This window comes from Dendrobates tinctorius, unplaced genomic scaffold (genome assembly GCF_039654945.1).
Source record: "Dendrobates tinctorius isolate UK_male_01 unplaced genomic scaffold, ASM3965494v1 ptg000126l, whole genome shotgun sequence".
Lineage (NCBI taxonomy): Eukaryota > Metazoa > Chordata > Amphibia > Anura > Dendrobatidae > Dendrobates > Dendrobates tinctorius.
Window position 1 is genome coordinate 4,263,813 of NW_027361794.1, and position 18,015 is coordinate 4,281,827.

Genomic DNA, 18,015 nt, shown 5'->3' on the forward strand with positions numbered 1-18,015 from the left:
TTATTTACCATGTACCCCGAACATGTTGTTACTGACTATTGAGATATTGAGAATATATAAGATAAGAAGTGCAGTCTCCTTGAATAGGAGCCTACCAGACCCTTCTATATCAATTTCCCCCATTTGTAAATGGTATAACCCTTGCCGCAGGGTCAGCTGATGTCCACAAAGGAGCTACTGTCTCATGGGTCTAGTACCCATAAGGGGGCTTTCTACCTGCTTCGCCCATCCACCTTCAGTGTGGACACTCACTTCTCAATCACCAGTGGTTATCTGGGGTCTATGATGCACTACGGAAGGTACAGCCTTAGATTTTTTTTTTCCCATATATACATTATTCAATAGCTTAGGTAATGCATATATTAGCGCTTTTACGGCAACATAAAATAATAAGCAAAACAACAAAATTTGCATACAATACCCGAAATCCATCCTGCTAGGCCATTAAACCAATTTTCTGGATTTAAAAATAGGGGGAGGGGAATAAAAAGGAGTCTCTACAGCAAGGAGTCTATATTGCATTAGTCTCATTAAGAGCCTCAAGGAACCTGGAAAATCAGAGTCCAGGTGTCATTATGTATGCAGTGTGGGGTTAATACCTTCCATGGCTCCAAAGGTAAGGCTAAGTATGGCATAGTCCTTTCAGATACTGGGCTGTGTGTACAGATCCAACAGTCTTGGTTTTTGTCCTTCCATATCCTTAATGAGAAGAGCATGATATTGAATAAGTTGGTTGTCCCAGTCAGCATTTAAGAGTTTATCCTGTGTCTCTGTAGAGTGCAGTAACCCTGCCACTGCCAGAAAGGTGATTAGGAGAACAGTCATTCTGCTGGTGAAAGGACCTTTTTGCAGTGACTGGCATGGATCCAGGTGGGCTTTCCCTCAAGCTTTACTGAGGTGAATGTGGTCAGCTGAACTTGGAAGGGGCCGTCAAACCATGGATCTAGGCTCCTTCCCACGTGTCTGCGTATAACCACCCAATCACCTGGATTCAGCTGATTCACATCTGCACTTTCATTAGGATCTGGGATGGATGAGAACACATGTTTATGTACCACATTTAGGCTATGTGCACACGTAGGAAAAGTGGTGCATAATTTTCTGCACAAAATCCGCATCTCCTGGCAGAATCCGCAGCCACGGATTTGCCGCTGTTTTTATGCGGATTTTGTGCGGATTTGCCGTGGAATTGATGCGGATTTTCTGCAGTATTTGCCACTGCAGATTTTTATCATGGAAGGGTCCTGAAACGCTGTAGATCCGCACAAAAGAAGTGACATGCACTTCTTTTAAATCCGCAGCAATTCCGCACTGATTTTTCTGCACCATCTGCACAGCTTTTTTTTTCCATTGATTTACATTGTACTGTAAATCACAATGCGGATCTGCTGCGTTTCTGCGCGGAAAAATCCGCTGCGGATCCGCAGCAAATCTGCATCGTGTGCACATAGCCTAAGTCTTTCCTGCAAGGCCTGGATATAAGCTGTCATAGCACCGTGTTGCATTTGTAGCACCTGTGGGAAGTACAGACCTGTCTTTGGTGCACTACCAAACAGGGTTCAAAAGGAGACAAGACTGCCTTTCTATTTGGAGTGTGTCTGACTGAAAAGAGTGCAAGAGCAAAGCACTCTACCCAGCTCTTTCCTGTCTCTGCCATGGCCTTTTGAATTTTCAGTTTAAGTGTCCCATTTAGTCTTTCCATTTTCCCACTACTTTGTGGTCTATATGGTGTATGAAATGCTTGCTGTATTCCTAGGACCTGCATGACTTCCCTCATTATTTCTCCTGGGAAGTGTGTACCCCTATCGCTTTCTATGGATTCTGGGACACCATACCTGCAGATCAGTTCTTTCATTAGTTGGCTGCAGTTGTTTTAGCATTTTCACATTTTACCGGATAGGCTTCCGGACAACCAGAGAAGAGATCTACACATACTAGGACATTTTTCATACACTCCCACCTTGGGTAACTGTATGTAGTCAATCTGCAGTCTTTGAAATGTGTAGAGAGGCCTAGGTGTCACTTTCTTAGGGACTTTTACAGGTTTTCCCTGAGTTGTGATGTGCACAGATGACGCATGACTGTACTAGTTTCGCTGCTGTCTAACTGAAACCAGGAGCGATCCAGAAGGCATCTACCATGGCACACATGTGACTTTTTGAGGCGTGAGTGGGGCCATATGCTGCTTGCGCCATTACTGGGAGCAGAGACCTCGGTAAGTACAAATTATCCTTATTCTCCCATACTCCATTTGAATTCAGCTCAGCTCCCAGTCTCCCCCAGTGTACCTTCTCTGTTTGGGCAGCCCGTTGCAAGACATCTAGGCTCAGTGTGGCTGGAATACGCTGACTCCCTGCCACCGTCCACTGCTCTCTCTAGGCCGCCTTTTGCTACTTTAGCAGCCTCGTCAGCCCTTCTGTTGCCCTCTACCTCCACGGAGTCACCTTTTGTGTGCTTTTACCTTGACAGTGCCAACCTGGACTGGTAACATCAATGCCTCCATTAATTGTTTCACCAGCTCTGCATTTTTAATGGGCTTACCGGCTGATGTAAGAAATGCTCTGCTTCTCCAGATAGGGCCATGATCATGATATTCCCCATGCATAATTAGAATCTATGAAAATATTAATGACTTTACCTGAAGCAGCTCTACACGCCTCAGTGAGTGCCTTCAACTCTGCCTTCTGTGCCGACATGTGAGGAGGGAGTGGTTTGGATTACCTCATGTGAGGATACTACTGCATATCTAGTGTAGAATCATAGAATCATTTATCCTGGTGGTATCTGGAGCCATCTACAAAAAAACTCAAAATCTGCATTAGGAACAGTTTTTTCATGAACATGTGCAAAAACCCACTGTTTCCTAACTCATCAGTTTTATGCAGTCATGTTTGTGTGTCATGCCAAAGTACTCTTCCTCACTTGCTAAGCTGTCGCCAATTCCCCCTTTTCTGAATCCACTGGCAGGAGGGTGGCAGGATTCAGAACATTACACCTTTGAAGGTGACGTATTCAGGAATTAGTAGAGCACATTCAAGTCTGAGCTGTCTCGTCATACAGATGTTTTTGTTGAACCTGTACGGGTATGGCATGGATGTCATATGGGGAGTAAATTGTCAAAGGAAAAGTCAGTGTGGTCTCACATGCCTAGCAGTAGTGCAGCAGCTTCTACAGCACGGACACACGCGAGACCGGGTCACATCTGCATGTGTCTTAATTATGTGTCCTATTACGTCACCTGCCTTTGAACTCACCAACCTCTCTAGGTCTGCCCAGGTACACTTATATGTCCGCTGTATTTCCTTTATTTGTCTATAAAATGGGAAAGGTTGGTACTCAGGATTACGCAGCTTCAGCATAGCTAGCTGGTCAGAGAGGCTCAAGGGATAATACTCCCGTATCGGTCTTACTCTAGTTATTCTTCTACGTCCTGATGTAGTTAGTCGTCTGGTGGTGGAGGTGACCGGATGATCAGTGGGGGATGACATACTGTTTTACACTTCCTCCCTCTCTGGACTACTGTCAGCTTACTCCCCAAAGGTCAATGTCCCCACTACCCACTAACCACACTATTATGTCAGCTTCTTATGTCACTACATGTGATCTTGTGCGGACAGGATTTAGTGCAATTCGCTTATAATTCCCTATACTGACTGCCTGGTGTGAACTGGCCTCTGGCTAGTGACATGATAAAGCCTGTATATATAGGACGATAGGAACCAAACATGTGATAGAATATACAGGCTTTATCATGTTACTAGCCAGAGGTCAGTTCACACCAGGCAGTCAGTATAGGGACCCATTCAATCTGAGATCACCTTGTCGTTGGTGAATGGGCTCACATCTTTTGGCCAAATTTTGTGCTAAGTATCTCATATGTTTTTCAAGATTACAAAAGCCATTATGCTATTCATATATCACTTATTTCATATTTGATATGCCTTACAAAAGCCATTATGAAATTTATTACTAAAGCCATTTTGCTATTCGTATTTCACATATTTCATATTTGTTGTGCTACCATTTTCTAATTTAATATGAAAAAATAGCAATGGCATGAAGGTGCTGGTCAGTAATTCAAGCTGGGCATAGTAGTCCAGACAAAAACCTATGAGGTTTTGAAAATGGACCCAACAAAGGATTACAGATTTAGACTGTCTAAGATTCTGAAGGAGGTTTTGGAAGCTAAGCTGATTTCAAAAAGTGAATTCAATTTTTTGCTACCAAAATGGCCAGTCATTACAACATTTTATGCACTGCCAATAAGGGTACATAAGGGTGCCATAAGGGCACCAGTCCCTTGAAAGGAAGACCTATAGTTTCTGGAATTGATGCCCTTTGTCAAAACTCTAGTGTATATCTTGACAAACTGCTGAGACCATTTGTGTTGGCCCTTCCCTCCTACCTTAGGGATACCATGGACCTTCTTAATAAACTTGAAGGGATAACAGTTGACCCAGGTACCATTCTGGCATCGATTGATGTCGAAGCATTGTACAGCAGTATTAAACATGCGGAAGGCCTCAAGGCTGTTAACTATTTCCTTAAGGGTAGGGGGGGTCCATCTGGGTACACATAACAAATTTATTTTGCAACTGTTGGAGTTTGTACTCTGTCACAATTGTTTCATGGCAAATACTTCCACCAACTCAGGGGCACTGCGATGGGGAGCCCTTGTGCCCCCACTTATGCAAATTTGCTCCTGGGTTGGTGGGAGGATACAATGGTCTGCAGTGATGAGCATGTCATCTGGTCCCCCAATATTCTTTTCTGGGGACGTTACATCGACGACATCCTCGTCCTATGGGCAGGCAGTGGAGAATCCTTTGGGTCTTTCGTTGACTCTTTGAACAACAATGAAATGGGTCTGTTTTTTACACGAGATAGGGGGAGATTGCATTACCTTTCTGGACTCCACAATTTCCATTGCCAAAGATGGATCCCTGAAAACATCCCTGTACCGGAAACCCACCTCAACGAATAGCCTCCTAAGATGGGAGAGCCATCACCCTCCTCCTTTGAAATGGGAGGGTGATGGCTCAGGGTGAGGAGAAACTGCTCTAACTGGGGTGACAGACACAGGCACGTGACCTTTGGGGGAGGTTTAGGGATAGGGGTTACCCTATGAATGTCATTGAACCTGCCTATAGGTCGGCTAAACAAACAAGGAGATCATCTTTGCTGGTCCCCAGGGAGAGGAAAGATTCCGATAATTTGACAAGACTAATTGGCACGTTTTGATGACCAATGGGGGAAGATCATGGAGATTTTGAAGAAACATTGGGCGATACTCAGGACGGACCGGGATATCTGTGAGATGATCTCACCAAGACCCTCAGTGACCTATAGGAAGGGTAAATCAGTCAAGGATAAATTGGTAAAAAGTCATCTTGAACCTCTAAAGAGTGAAGGAACATGGCTACAAAACAGGGATGTCGGAACATTTAGATGTGGACATTGTAGTTTTAGCAAATTTATTACTCAATCAAAAACATTTACCAGTGCCCATACGAAAAGAACTCATAATATGAATTTTTTGAAAACTGTAAAACTGTAGGGGTTGTATAATTATGCACTTGTTCCTGTCCCCTTGACTATGTGGGAAAAACCAAGCGTGAGTTGCGCGTTCGCATTGGCGAACATTTGGGTGATATTAGACATAACAGGGACACCCCGCTTGCCCGCCATGTTAATCTAGTCCATGGGGGGATGAGAAGCAGATCACATTCCGCGTAATTGAGAGAATTCAGCCCGCAGTAAGGCAGGGGGATTGGGACAGGAAGATCCTACAACGGGAAACACGTTGGATTTTCTGGCTCGAATCGCATAGCCCAAATGGCCTTAATGAGCAATTCAATTTTACGAGTTTTTTATAATATGTGGTACCTGACAGATCCAACATACCTGATTTTGGCTCACTTTGTGAGCGGTGACAATTATGTCTTTTACTATGATGTATGATATTGATTTATATATATCTATATCTGGATACATGGATGTGTCTCTCCTTAGGGGTTAAGTAACATTTTGCTCTATTATTTATAATAAAGATCTCGCTGTATAGCTTTATTTCCCCATTGGGATAATATACTGTTGGCCCATGGAGATAATGTGCGCTCCACTGTATTTACATCACAGAGTTTTTCCTTACTGTATTATCACCATTTAGAGGGGGGGTTCTTATTGTTGCCATCATGCCTCCCCCCTTTCTGATACTTCTGTTGCTGGTGTGCAAGCTGCGGTTCACTGACATCACTGTTCCATCACATGTGACTGGAAGTGACGCCGCTAGCTTGCCTTAGTATGATCTAACATTTGGAATGCTTTCTTGACGTGATCCGCCCCTTTCTCTGACGTACCTCCGTTGCATGGAACGCCGGGTGCGTTCCACTGGCAGTACATCCCCATTACATGAGACCGGAAAGGACATCGCTATCTGGACGCCGTAAATATGAGCGTCTGAGACACAAGGAACACGCTGCACATTGCACTGTCCTTTCGGCCGGGGTAATGAGACCCCACCTTTTCTGCCCCTGATGAACCCTCAGCATCGTGGAGGGGGAAACGCGTCGGGCTGGGCTTCCTATCTACCAATGGCTGATAAGTATTGACCTTTTGTATGCTGACAGACCTAACATTTTTTGGCAACATGCATATTATTTGTATTAGGGCATTATACCTTGGATTCTATGGGGTATTTATGTTGCATTTTGTGTTTTTGTCTGGTCTACTATGTCCAGCTTGAATTACTGACCAGCACCTTCATGTCATTGCTATTCTTTCCACCTGGTGGATTATTTTGATATGTGATTAATCTTGAGTGAATTAATCGTGCAATATCTAATATTGTCCATGAGACTATTGCTCCATTTTCTTTCTTCTTTTTTGTCTCATGTTTTTTTTATTTTCTGTAGACTTTTTTTGAGCTTTTTTGTGTGTGAAAATTTTTTTTATTTCATGGTCTGTCATTGTTTGCAGCATAAGCTCTTTTTATTCTGAGATAAGATATGTAAGCTGCACTATTAAGAATTTTTTACTTTTACTCCGAGATAAGTCTACCTCATTGTTAATATTGTGGGTTGAGTGCCCATTGTTGCTACTACGAGATAAGTTCTCAGCACTTTTGTACTTTTTTTAAACCCCTCTCCACTAGGGGTTTTTCCGGGTGTATATGTTTGTGTTTTTCTGTGTATCCTTCTCTGTTGAGCAGGGACTATTAGGGTGTTCTAGGGCTACCAACGGTGAGCGGGGGCACCACATCATCAACTAGGGTGCCAACCTCCACAGTCAGGAAGGGACCTATTAGGGCCCAATAGGGCAAGCGTAGCTGCCTCTGGTATCTTGATTATATTGATTTTTTGGTGATATATTGCCCTGTACCCTATGAGTTGGGATTGTCTAAAGTTTTTAATTATTCATTTAAAAGTTAGTTTTTAGGGGTCATAATTTTGGTGCTTTCTTGGTGTATTCACTTTGCATACCAGTTGGTGAGCTGGCACTTACATCTGCTGCTGAAGCACTGCCAGATCAGCAGCAGCTGTAGCAGACTTGCAGAAATGAGCACTGACTCGGTGTACCTTGATCAGAGGCTGTGACAAATCTTGCTGAACACTGTGCTGGGAATTGCCTATTGATGGTGCATCATAATGTGCAAGGACAGATTCAGGACAGGAGCTATCTCCACCAGTGTCATGAACAAGTGATTGTGAAGCACCTAGCACAGGAGAAGAGGCAGTGGTGTCACCCGCTGGCACCAATCATGGACCCAAGCATTGGATGCTTAGGTGACATGTGCTTGATCATGCTAATGGTGGTTAGGCTCTTAGTGGTCTGGTCTCAGAACTGTCTTTAAAAAAGGCCCAGACAGGGGAACTCCTAACTCTTTGACGGAGAAATTCATGAGTGTCGGTACTCTACGAAACAGCTGCCTGCCTTATACCCCTGGTCACCCCACTGCTTCTTTCTGCCTGTTTCGGTGCTGCTGATCCATCACCATCAGCACTTCTGGCCTTGCTCTACATGCCACCTTGGGTCAGTGAATTCGACATCCACCACCTTGGCTACCACCGCTGCATCCTGGTCCTTCTGACTTTGTGACTTAACCAGTCCAACAGTGCCTCATCATCATCTTCCTCCTTAGACAAAATGTGGGTGCTCTAAGTTTTGTGCATCATTAAACAGAATGTCCTCTTGGAGTATGCAGGTTGAGAGGCCACAATCAAGAAATTATGTTGTAAAGAGCTTCTCGGAGTGTCCTCTTGTGGGATCACTAATCTCCTGGGAAGCAACAAGGAAGGAGGATCAGGGTGAGGATTAAGTGATCCAGACTGTTGGCTGGTGAGACTGGACTGTGTGTAAAACTGGGTGGTGCTGCCAAGCATGCTGGAAGCATTATCTGCTAGTCAACCGACCACTTGTTCGCACTGTTCCGGTTTCAGAAGTGGTGTACCTTACCTTTCTGCAAAGTGAACAGAAACCTAGGTGACGTGGATGGGTGGGATTCTTATGCTTCAGCAACAGGTGTAGTTGCATCTGCCCCATGTTCTTGGCATGCACGTACACCATCATTAGCACTTCCACTTCCCAGCCCCTTACCGCTCGCATTATGAATTTTCAAATTGCTATGTGTCTGGAAACCAAGTTTATTTTTGATTAACCCCTTCACTACCAAGGGTGGTTTGCACGTTAACTACCGGGCCAATTTTTACAATTCTGACCACTGTACCTTTATGAGGTCATAACTCTGGAACGCTTTCATGGATCCTGGTGATTCTGACATTGTTTTCTCGTGACATATTGTACTTCATGTTCGTGGTAAAATTGCATTCAAATAACTTGCATTTATTTGTGAAAAAAACGGAAATTTGGCGAAAATTTTGAAAATTTCGCAATTTTCCAACTTTGAATTTTTATGCCCTTAAATCACAGCGATACGGCACACAAAAAACTTAATACATAACATTTCCCACATGTTTACTTTACATCAGCACAATTTTGCAACCAAAATTTTTTTTTGCTAGGAAGTTATAAGGGTTAAAATTTGACCAGCGATTTCTCATTTTTGCAACACCATTTTATTTTTAGGGACCACTTCACATTTGAAGCCACTTTGAGGGGTCTATATGATAGAAAATACCCAAAAGTGACACCATTCTAAAAACTGCACCCCTCAAGGTGCTTAAAACCACATTCAAGAAGTTTATTAACCCTTTAGGTGCGTCACAGGAATTTTTTGAATATTAAAAAAAAATGAACATTTAACTTTTTTTCACAAAAAAAATACTTCAGGTTCAATTTTCTTTATTTTACCAAGGGTAACAGGAGAAATTGGACTGCAAAAGTTATTGTGCAATTTGTCCTGACTACGCTGATACCTGATATGTGGGGGGGAACCACTGTTTCGGCGCATGGCAGAGCTCAGAATGGAAGGAGCGCCGTTTGACTTTTTCAATGCAAAATTGGCTGGAATTCAGATCGGACGCCATGTCACGTTTGGCGAGCCCCTGATGTACCTAAACAGTGGAAACCCCCCCAAGTGACCCCATTTTGGAAACTAGACCCCCCAAGGAACTTATCTAGATATGTGGTGAGAACTTTGAACCCACAAGGGCTTCACAGAAGTTTATAACGTACAGCGGTACAATTAAAAAATCATATTTTTTCCACAAAAATGATCTTTTCACCCACAATTTTTATTTTTCCAAGGGTAACAGGACCCTAAAAGTTTTTGTGCAATTTGTCCTGAGTACGCTGATACCCCATATGTGGGTGTAAATGACTATTTGGGCGCATAGCAGAGCTCGGAAGGGAAGCAGCGCCATTTGACGTTTTTGGCTAGAATTGAGATCGGACACCATGTCGCGATTGGAAAACCCCTGATGTACCAAAACAGTGGAAACCCCCCACAAATGACACCATTTTGGAATCTAGACCCCCCAAGGAACTTATCTAGATGTGTGGTGAGAACTTTGAACCCCCAAGGGCTTCACAGAAGTTTATAACGTACAGCAGTACAATTAAAAAATCATATTTTTTCCACAAAAATGATCTTTTCACCCTCAATTCTTATTTTTCCAAAAGTAACAGGACCCTAAAAGATATTGTGCAATTTATCCTGAGTACGCAGATACCCCACATGTGGGTGTAAACCACTATTTGGGCGTATGGCAGAGCTCGGAAGGGAAGCAGCGCCATTTGACGTTTTTGGCTGGAATTGAGATCGGACACCATGTCGCATTAGGAAAGCCCCTGATGTACCAAAACAGTAGAAACCCCCGACAAATGACACCATTTTGGAAACTAGACCCCCCAAGGAACTTATCTAGATGTGTGGTGAGCACTTTGAACCCCCCAGTGCTTCACTGAAGTTTATAACGTCCGGGCGTGAAAATAAAAAAATCGTATTTTTTCCACAAACATGATCTTTTAGTCCCCATTTTTTTATTTTCCCAAGGGTAACAGGAGAAATTGGACCCCAAAAGTTGTTGTCCAATTTGTCCTGAGTACGCTGATACCTCATATGTGGGAGAAAACTACTGTATGGGCACACGTCAGGGCTCGGAAGGGAAGTAGTGACGTTTTGGAATGCAGACTTTGATGGAATGGTCTGCGGGTGTCATGTTGCGTTTGGAGAGCCCCTGATGTACCTAAACAGTGGAAACCCCCCACAAGTGACCCCATTTTGGAAACTAGACCCCCTAATGAACTTATCTAGATGTGTGGTGAGCACTTTGAACCCCCCCAGTGCTTCACAGAAGTTTATAACGACCGGGCGTGAAAATAAAAAAATCGTATTTTTTCCACAAACATGATCTTTTAGTCCCCATTTTTTTATTTTCCCAAGGGTAACAGGAGAAATTGGACCCCAAAAGTTGTTGTCCAATTTGTCCTGAGTACGCTGATATCTCATATGTGGGAGAAAACTACTGTATGGGCACACGTCGGGGCTCGGAAGGGAAGTAGTGACGTTTTGGAATGCAGACTTTGATGGATTGGTATGCGGGTGTCATGTGCGTTTGGAGAGCCCCTGATGTACCTAAACTATTGAAACTCCCCACAAGTGACCCCATTTTGGAAACTAGACCCCCCACGGAGCTTATCTAGATGTGTGGAGAGCACTTTGAACCCCCAAGTGCTTCACAGAAGTTTATAACGCTTGGGCGTGAAAATAAAAAAAACATTTTTTTCCGCAAAATTATATTTTTGCCCCCAGTTTTTTATTTTCCTAAGGGTAACAGGAGAAATTGGACCCCAAAAGTTGTTTTGTAATTTGTCCTGAGTAGGCTGATACCCTACATGTGGGGGTAAAACACTGTTTGGGCACATGGCAGAGCTTGGAAGGGAAGGAGCACCATTTGACTTTTTCAACGCAGAATTGGCTGGAATTGAGATCAGACGCCATGTTGCCTTTGGAGAGCACCTGATGTGCCCAAACAGTGGAAACCCCCAATTATAACTCCAACCCTAACCTCAACACACCCCTAACCCTAATCTGAGCCCTAGCCCTAACCCTAGCCCTAACCCTAGCCCTAACCCTAACCCTAGCCCTAACCCTAACCCTAGCCTTAACCCTAGCCCTAGCCCTAACCCTAGCCCTAACCCTACCCTAACCCTAACCCTAGCGGGAAAATGGAAATAAATACATTTTCTTTTAGTTTTATTATTTTTCTCTAACTAAGGGGGTGATAACGGGGGGTTTGATTTACGATTTATGGCGGTTTTTATGTTTGGCGGCTGTCGCACGCTAAAAGACGCTTTTTATTGTAAAAATAGTTTTTGCATCACCACATATTGTGAGCTATAATTTTTCCATATTTTGACCCACCGAGTCATGTGAGGTCTTATTTTTTGCGGGACGAGTTGACGTTTTTATTGGTACCATTTTCGGGCACGTGACATTTTTTGATCGCTTTTTATTCCGATTTTTGGGATGCAGAATGAACAAAAACCAGCTTTTCATGAATTTCTTTTGGGGGGTGCGTTTACACCGTTCCGCGTGCGGTAAAATTGATAACGCGTTTTTATTCTTCGGGTCAGTACGGTTACAGCGATACCTCATTTAGGTCGTTTTTTTATGTTTTGTCGGTTTTTTGCAATGAAAACAATTTTATATAAAAAATAATTATTTTTGTATCGCTTTATTCTGCGAGCTATAACTTTTTTATTTTTTTGCGGATGATGCTGTATGGTGGCTCGTTTTTTGCGGGACAAGATGACGTTTTCAGCGGTACCATGGATATTTATATGCGTCTTTTTGATCGCGCGTTATTGCACTTTTTGTTCGGTGGTATGATAATAAATCATTATTTTTTGCTTCGTTTTTTATTTTTATTTTTTAAGGGGTTCGCTAAAGGGGTTAACTAATGGGACAGTTTTATAGGGCAGGTCATTACGGACGCGGCGATACCAAATATGTGTACTTTTATTGTTTTGTTTTTTTTTTATTTTCAAAAAATGGATTTATTGGGGAATATTTTTTTTTTTTTAACTAATTTATTTAGCGATTTTTTTAAAATTATTTTTAACACTTTTTTTTTTTTTTTTTTACTTTATTACCTTGTCCCAGGTGGGACATCACTGTCCTGTGACAGATCGCTGATCTGTCACATCACAGATCACTGTGACAGATCAGCGATCTGTCACAGGCACTGCTGCAGACTTCCTCATGCCTGCGCTTTGCAGGCACTGAGGAAGCCAGCTTCCTCAGGCCCCCGAAGGCCCCCGTCGCCATCTTGGATTCGGGGGCCTGGAGGAAGGGAGTCCCCCGCAGCAGCGCTGCACATTGCGCTGCCGTGGGGGGCTCAGGGAAGCACGGAGGGAGCCCCCTCCCTGCCGATGCTTCCCTTTAACCCCCGGTACACCGCGATCGCGTTTGATCGCGGTGTGCAAGGGGTTAACGTGTCGGGGGCGGTCCGTGACCGCCCCTGACACATTGTGCCGGGTGTCAGCTATGATAATTAGCTGACACTCGGCCGCGATCAGCGGCGCTCACCACGTGGGCGCCGCTGATCGCGATGACGTAATATTCCGTCCATGGTAATTAGGTCCATGGTCACATGGACGGAATATTACGTCAATTGTAGGTAAGGGGTTAAAAAAAGTTACCTGCAGCAGTCAAAGCATTTTTGGGGGAGTTTAATATCACCATAATGTAACACAAAGCATGTAAAAGTGTTTGAATGACAAATTAAATCCAGAAAAATTTCTCAACACTTATTTGGAGTGTTGTGTACCACTGAAATGCACCACAAAGCATGTAATACACTATGGATAACACTATAGTCTATTTTTTCACCCCCCAAAAAAAAGAATGTGGTCAACTGCAACTGCTATATATTTAGCAACGGAATGCATAGCACTAAGTCCTGCCTAGGGACTGTATTCAGCCACTTCCCCTGCTCATGCAACTGGCACTTGGTAGGCTAAATGCAGAATGTATCTGGTACAAACAACAAAGCACAAGACTAGCCCTTACAAGGACTGTTAATATGATGGTTCAGCTTCAGCACCAGTATCAACACTACAGGACTCTGATTCTTTACACTATGCACACACAGGCCTGTACAACCACTCTCTTCCTGCAATAACAACTGTCCATGAGCTGTGCATTTGTGTCAGTGTTCCGAACATTGTGGTGCCTGTTCTTTTATAATCCCTGATTATATAATACGGTCAGCCAATCACAGTAATGTCACTACCAAGATGTCTACGGTATTACAGTGACTGGTGGGCAATCACCTGCATGATTATTAGGTGTGTAACAGACACCAAACTGTTTGAATTCTCTTACTTCTGAGTCGGGGCTCCCTCTGGTTGTTACTGTGGGTAGTGGAGCTGGCCGGATTGACAGAGGTCTGCTGTTATGAATGGGTCACCGAGGAGGAAAGCGCAAAAGGCTATGCCACCAGAACACCAGAGATTGGTCACTCAGCGGATTGCAGACCCCTGATCTTAACAACACAACTAGCAATAGCCGTGGAGCGTTCCTACGATGCCCTAGACGCTTTGTCACAGCCGGAGCACTAACTAAGCCTAAAGACAGAAAGGTGAAATCTAAACTGCCCTGGAGCAGATCCCCAAAGGAATAAACAGCCCCCTAACATATATTGTCGGTGAGACAAGATGAAACACGGACACAGACAGAAAATAGACTGAGCAAATGATGGGGCCCACACTGACTAGATAGGACAGGACAGAAAAGGCACTGTCTGCAATCACGCAAAAACCCTACAAATTCCAACACGAATGAAGCACAAAAATACTGAGGTTAGCACAACCTCGCCCCCACTATATCAGCACTCAGGTGGGAACTGGCAGCTAGCAACAGGCTAATAAAGTAGGGGACTGAGCAAACAAACACAAGATACAAAAATACAGGGCAGGAGCCAGCAGCCCCAGGGGGAGCCAGCTGACTCCTGACAGCAAGGCAAAATCAGATGCAAAGGATTTAGCAAAAGACACTTAGCTGGAAAATGCAGGATCAGGCAGGAGACAGATATCCTTACTATGCACAGACAGGAGTATCACCGGCAGCCACTGAGAGAAGCTTGCACGCTTATGTACTCCCAGTCACTACCTCCACTTCTCCAATCATCATCTGCAGCTGTTGGATTAACATCCTGTTTACCAGCTCCCCTACAGCAGTGTCCACCAGAGGGAGCCCTGCCACAAAAGTCGGATGAATAGAGTTCACAACAGTACCCCCCTTGAGGAGGGGTCACCGAACCCTCATCCACACCACCAGGCCGATCAGGATGGGCCCGGTGAAAAGCACAAACCAATCTCTCGGCATGAATATCGGAAGCAGAGACCCAAGAATTATCCTCCTGGCCATAACCTTTCCACTTGACCAAGTACTGGAGTCTCCGTCTAGCCAGACGAGAGTCCAATATTTTCTCTGTCTCATACTCCAAATTACCCTTAACCAATACAGGGTCAGGGGGCACCTCCACAGGAACTACTGGCTCCACAAACCTTTTCAACAATGATTTGTGAAAAACATTATGAATCTTGAATGTACCTGGAAGAGCCAAATGGAAAGAAACGGGGTTAAGGATTTCCAAAATCTTATAAGGTCCAATGAACCCTGGCTTGAATTTTGGAGATGCAACCTTCATCGGAATATTTTTTGAGGACAACCAAACCATATCATCCACTTTGAACCGGGGACCAAAGGTCCTATGCCGGTTGGAAAACCGTTGGGCCTTTTCCTGAGAGTGGGACAACTTGTCCACTGCTTGGTCCCAAATCTGCTGCATTCTGTCCACCACAAAATCCACACTTGGGCAAGCAGAAGCCTTCACCTGCCCTGAAGAAAATCGAGGATGAAAACCAAAATTACAGAAAACGGAGACATCAAAGTGGCAGAACTAGCTCTATTGTTTAGAGTGAATTCGGCCAAGGGCAAAAATGAGACCCAGTCATCCTGATCAGCAGATATGAAACATCTCAAATAGGATTCCAAAGTCTGGTTTGTTCTCTCAGTTTGTCCATTGGTCTGAGGATGGAATGTAGAGGAGAAAGATAACTGAATTCCCAGTTTAGAACAAAAGGCCCTCCAAAATCTGGAAACAAACTGGACTCCTCTGTCTGACACAATGTTCTCAGGAATCCCGTGCAAACGAACCACTTGTTGTAAAAACAGGGGCACCAACTCAGAAGAGGATGGCAACTTCGGGAGTGGTACAAGATGGACCATCTTGGAAAATCTATCATAAATCACCCAGATAACAGTCATTCTCTGAGAGACAGGGAGATCAGAAATAAAATCCATTGAAATGTGGGTCCATGGCCTGCTGGGCACCGGTAGGGGCATCAACAAACCACTAGAATGAGAACAGGACTTGGACCTGGAACAAGTCCCACAGGATTGCACAAAATTTCTGACATCACGAGACAAGGCCGGCCACCAAAAAGACCGACTCACCAAATCTCTGGTACCAAAAATACCCAGATGACCAGCCAGCATGGAGCAATGAATTTCAGCCATTACTCTTTTCCTCCACTGGTCAGGGACATATAATTTCCCCACAGGGCATCATTCAGGTTTGTCCTCCTGAAATTCCTCCAGGGCAAGTCTCAAATCGGATGAAATGGCGGAAAGAACCACACCCTCACCTAGAATGGTAGTAGGCTCGGTCACATCAAGAGAATCTGCAAAGAAACTCCTAGAAAGGGCATTCACCTTAACATTCTTAGTGCTCGGAAGAAAAGTGACGACAAAATTAAAACACGTGAAAAACAAGGCCCACCTAGCCTGTCTAGGATTCTAGTGATTGGCTGATTCAAGATAAATCAATTCTTGTGGTCGGTAAGGACCACAACTTGATGTCTAGCTCCCTCCAACCAATGTCTCCACTCTTCAAATGCCCACTTCATGGCCAACAACTCCCGATTTCCCACGTCATAGTTACGCTCAGATGGGGAAAATTTTCGAGAAAAGAAGGCACAGGGATTCATCTTAGAGGTTACCGGATCTCTTCGAGACAAAACGGCTCCTGCACCAATCTCAGAAGCATCTTGACCCTGTTTTAATGCCAATAATGTTTTCTCAGCTTGATCAATAGCATTAGGCTCATCATACAATAACCCCAGGGCTTGAAAAAATGCATCCACATCAGCCAGAATAGGATCTCTAGGTGTCAGAGAAAAGGCCCAGTCCTGGGGATCGCCGCGCAGCAGGGAAATGACAATTTGAACCTGCTGCACCGAACTCCCTGAGAAGTTAGGCTTCAAAGCAAGAAATAGTTTACAATTATTCTTAAAGTTCAGAAATTTAGACCGATCCCCAGAAAACACATCAGGAGTAGGGATCTTAGGTTCTACAACAGATGATTGAGTGAGATAAGCAGAGATTTTCCGCACTTCAGCAGTGAGCTGCTCAACACGATCGGACAATTGCTTAGTCTCCAATAAGGAAAAAAAAAAATCCTCCTACGGCCCCAGAGAAAAAAAGAGGAAAAAAATATATAAAAAATTCTGACACTTTTTTTTTTAAATTCTTTTCTTCTTTTGAGTACCCTAGAGTCTGCAGTTTGTGGCCGGTGATTCTGTTATGAATGGGTCACCGAGGAGGAAAGCGCAAAAGGCTATGCCACCAGAACACCAGAGAGGTTGGTCACTCAGCGGATTGCAGACCCCTGATCTTAACAACACAACTAGCAGTAGCTGTGGAGCGTTCCTACGATGCTCTAGACGCTTTGTCACAGCCAGAGGACTAACTAAGCCTAAAGACAGAAAGGTGAAATCTAAACTGCCCTGGAGCAGATTCCCAAAGGAATAGACAGCCCCCAAACATATATTGTCAGTGAGACAAGATGAAACACGGACACAGACAGAAAATAGACTGAGCAAATGATGGGGCCCACACTGACTAGATAGGACAGGACAGAAAAGGCACTGTCTGCAATCACGCAAAAACCCTAAAAATTCCAACACGACTGAAGCACAAAAATACTGAGGATAGCACAACCTCGCCCCCACTATATCAGCACTCTGGAGTGAACTGGCGGCTAGCAACAGGCTAATACAGCAGGGGACTGAGCAAACAAACACAAGATGCAAAAATACAGGGCAGGAGCTGGCAGCCCCAGGGGGAGCCAGCTGACTCCTGACAGCAAGGCAAAATCAGATGCAAAGGATTTAGCAAAAACACTTAGCTGGAAAATGCAGGATCAGGCAGGAGACAGATATCCTCACTATGCACAGACAGGAGTATCACAGCAGCCACTGAGAGAAGCTTGCACGCTTATGTACTCCCAGTCACTACCTCCACTTCTCCAATCATCCTCTGCAGCTGTTGGATTAACATCCTGTTGACCAGCTCCACTACCAGAAGTGTCCACCAGAGGGAGCCCTGCCACAAAAGTCGAATTAAGAGAGTTCACAACATTCTGCCACCTGAAGATGATGACTGGAAATCTGGGGTTACTGATTGGGAGTATTTAAGTGAGCAGGCTTCCCTCAATTGTTGCTGGTGATTAGTTCTTCCTGTGCAACTTGAGGTCTGCTGTCTCC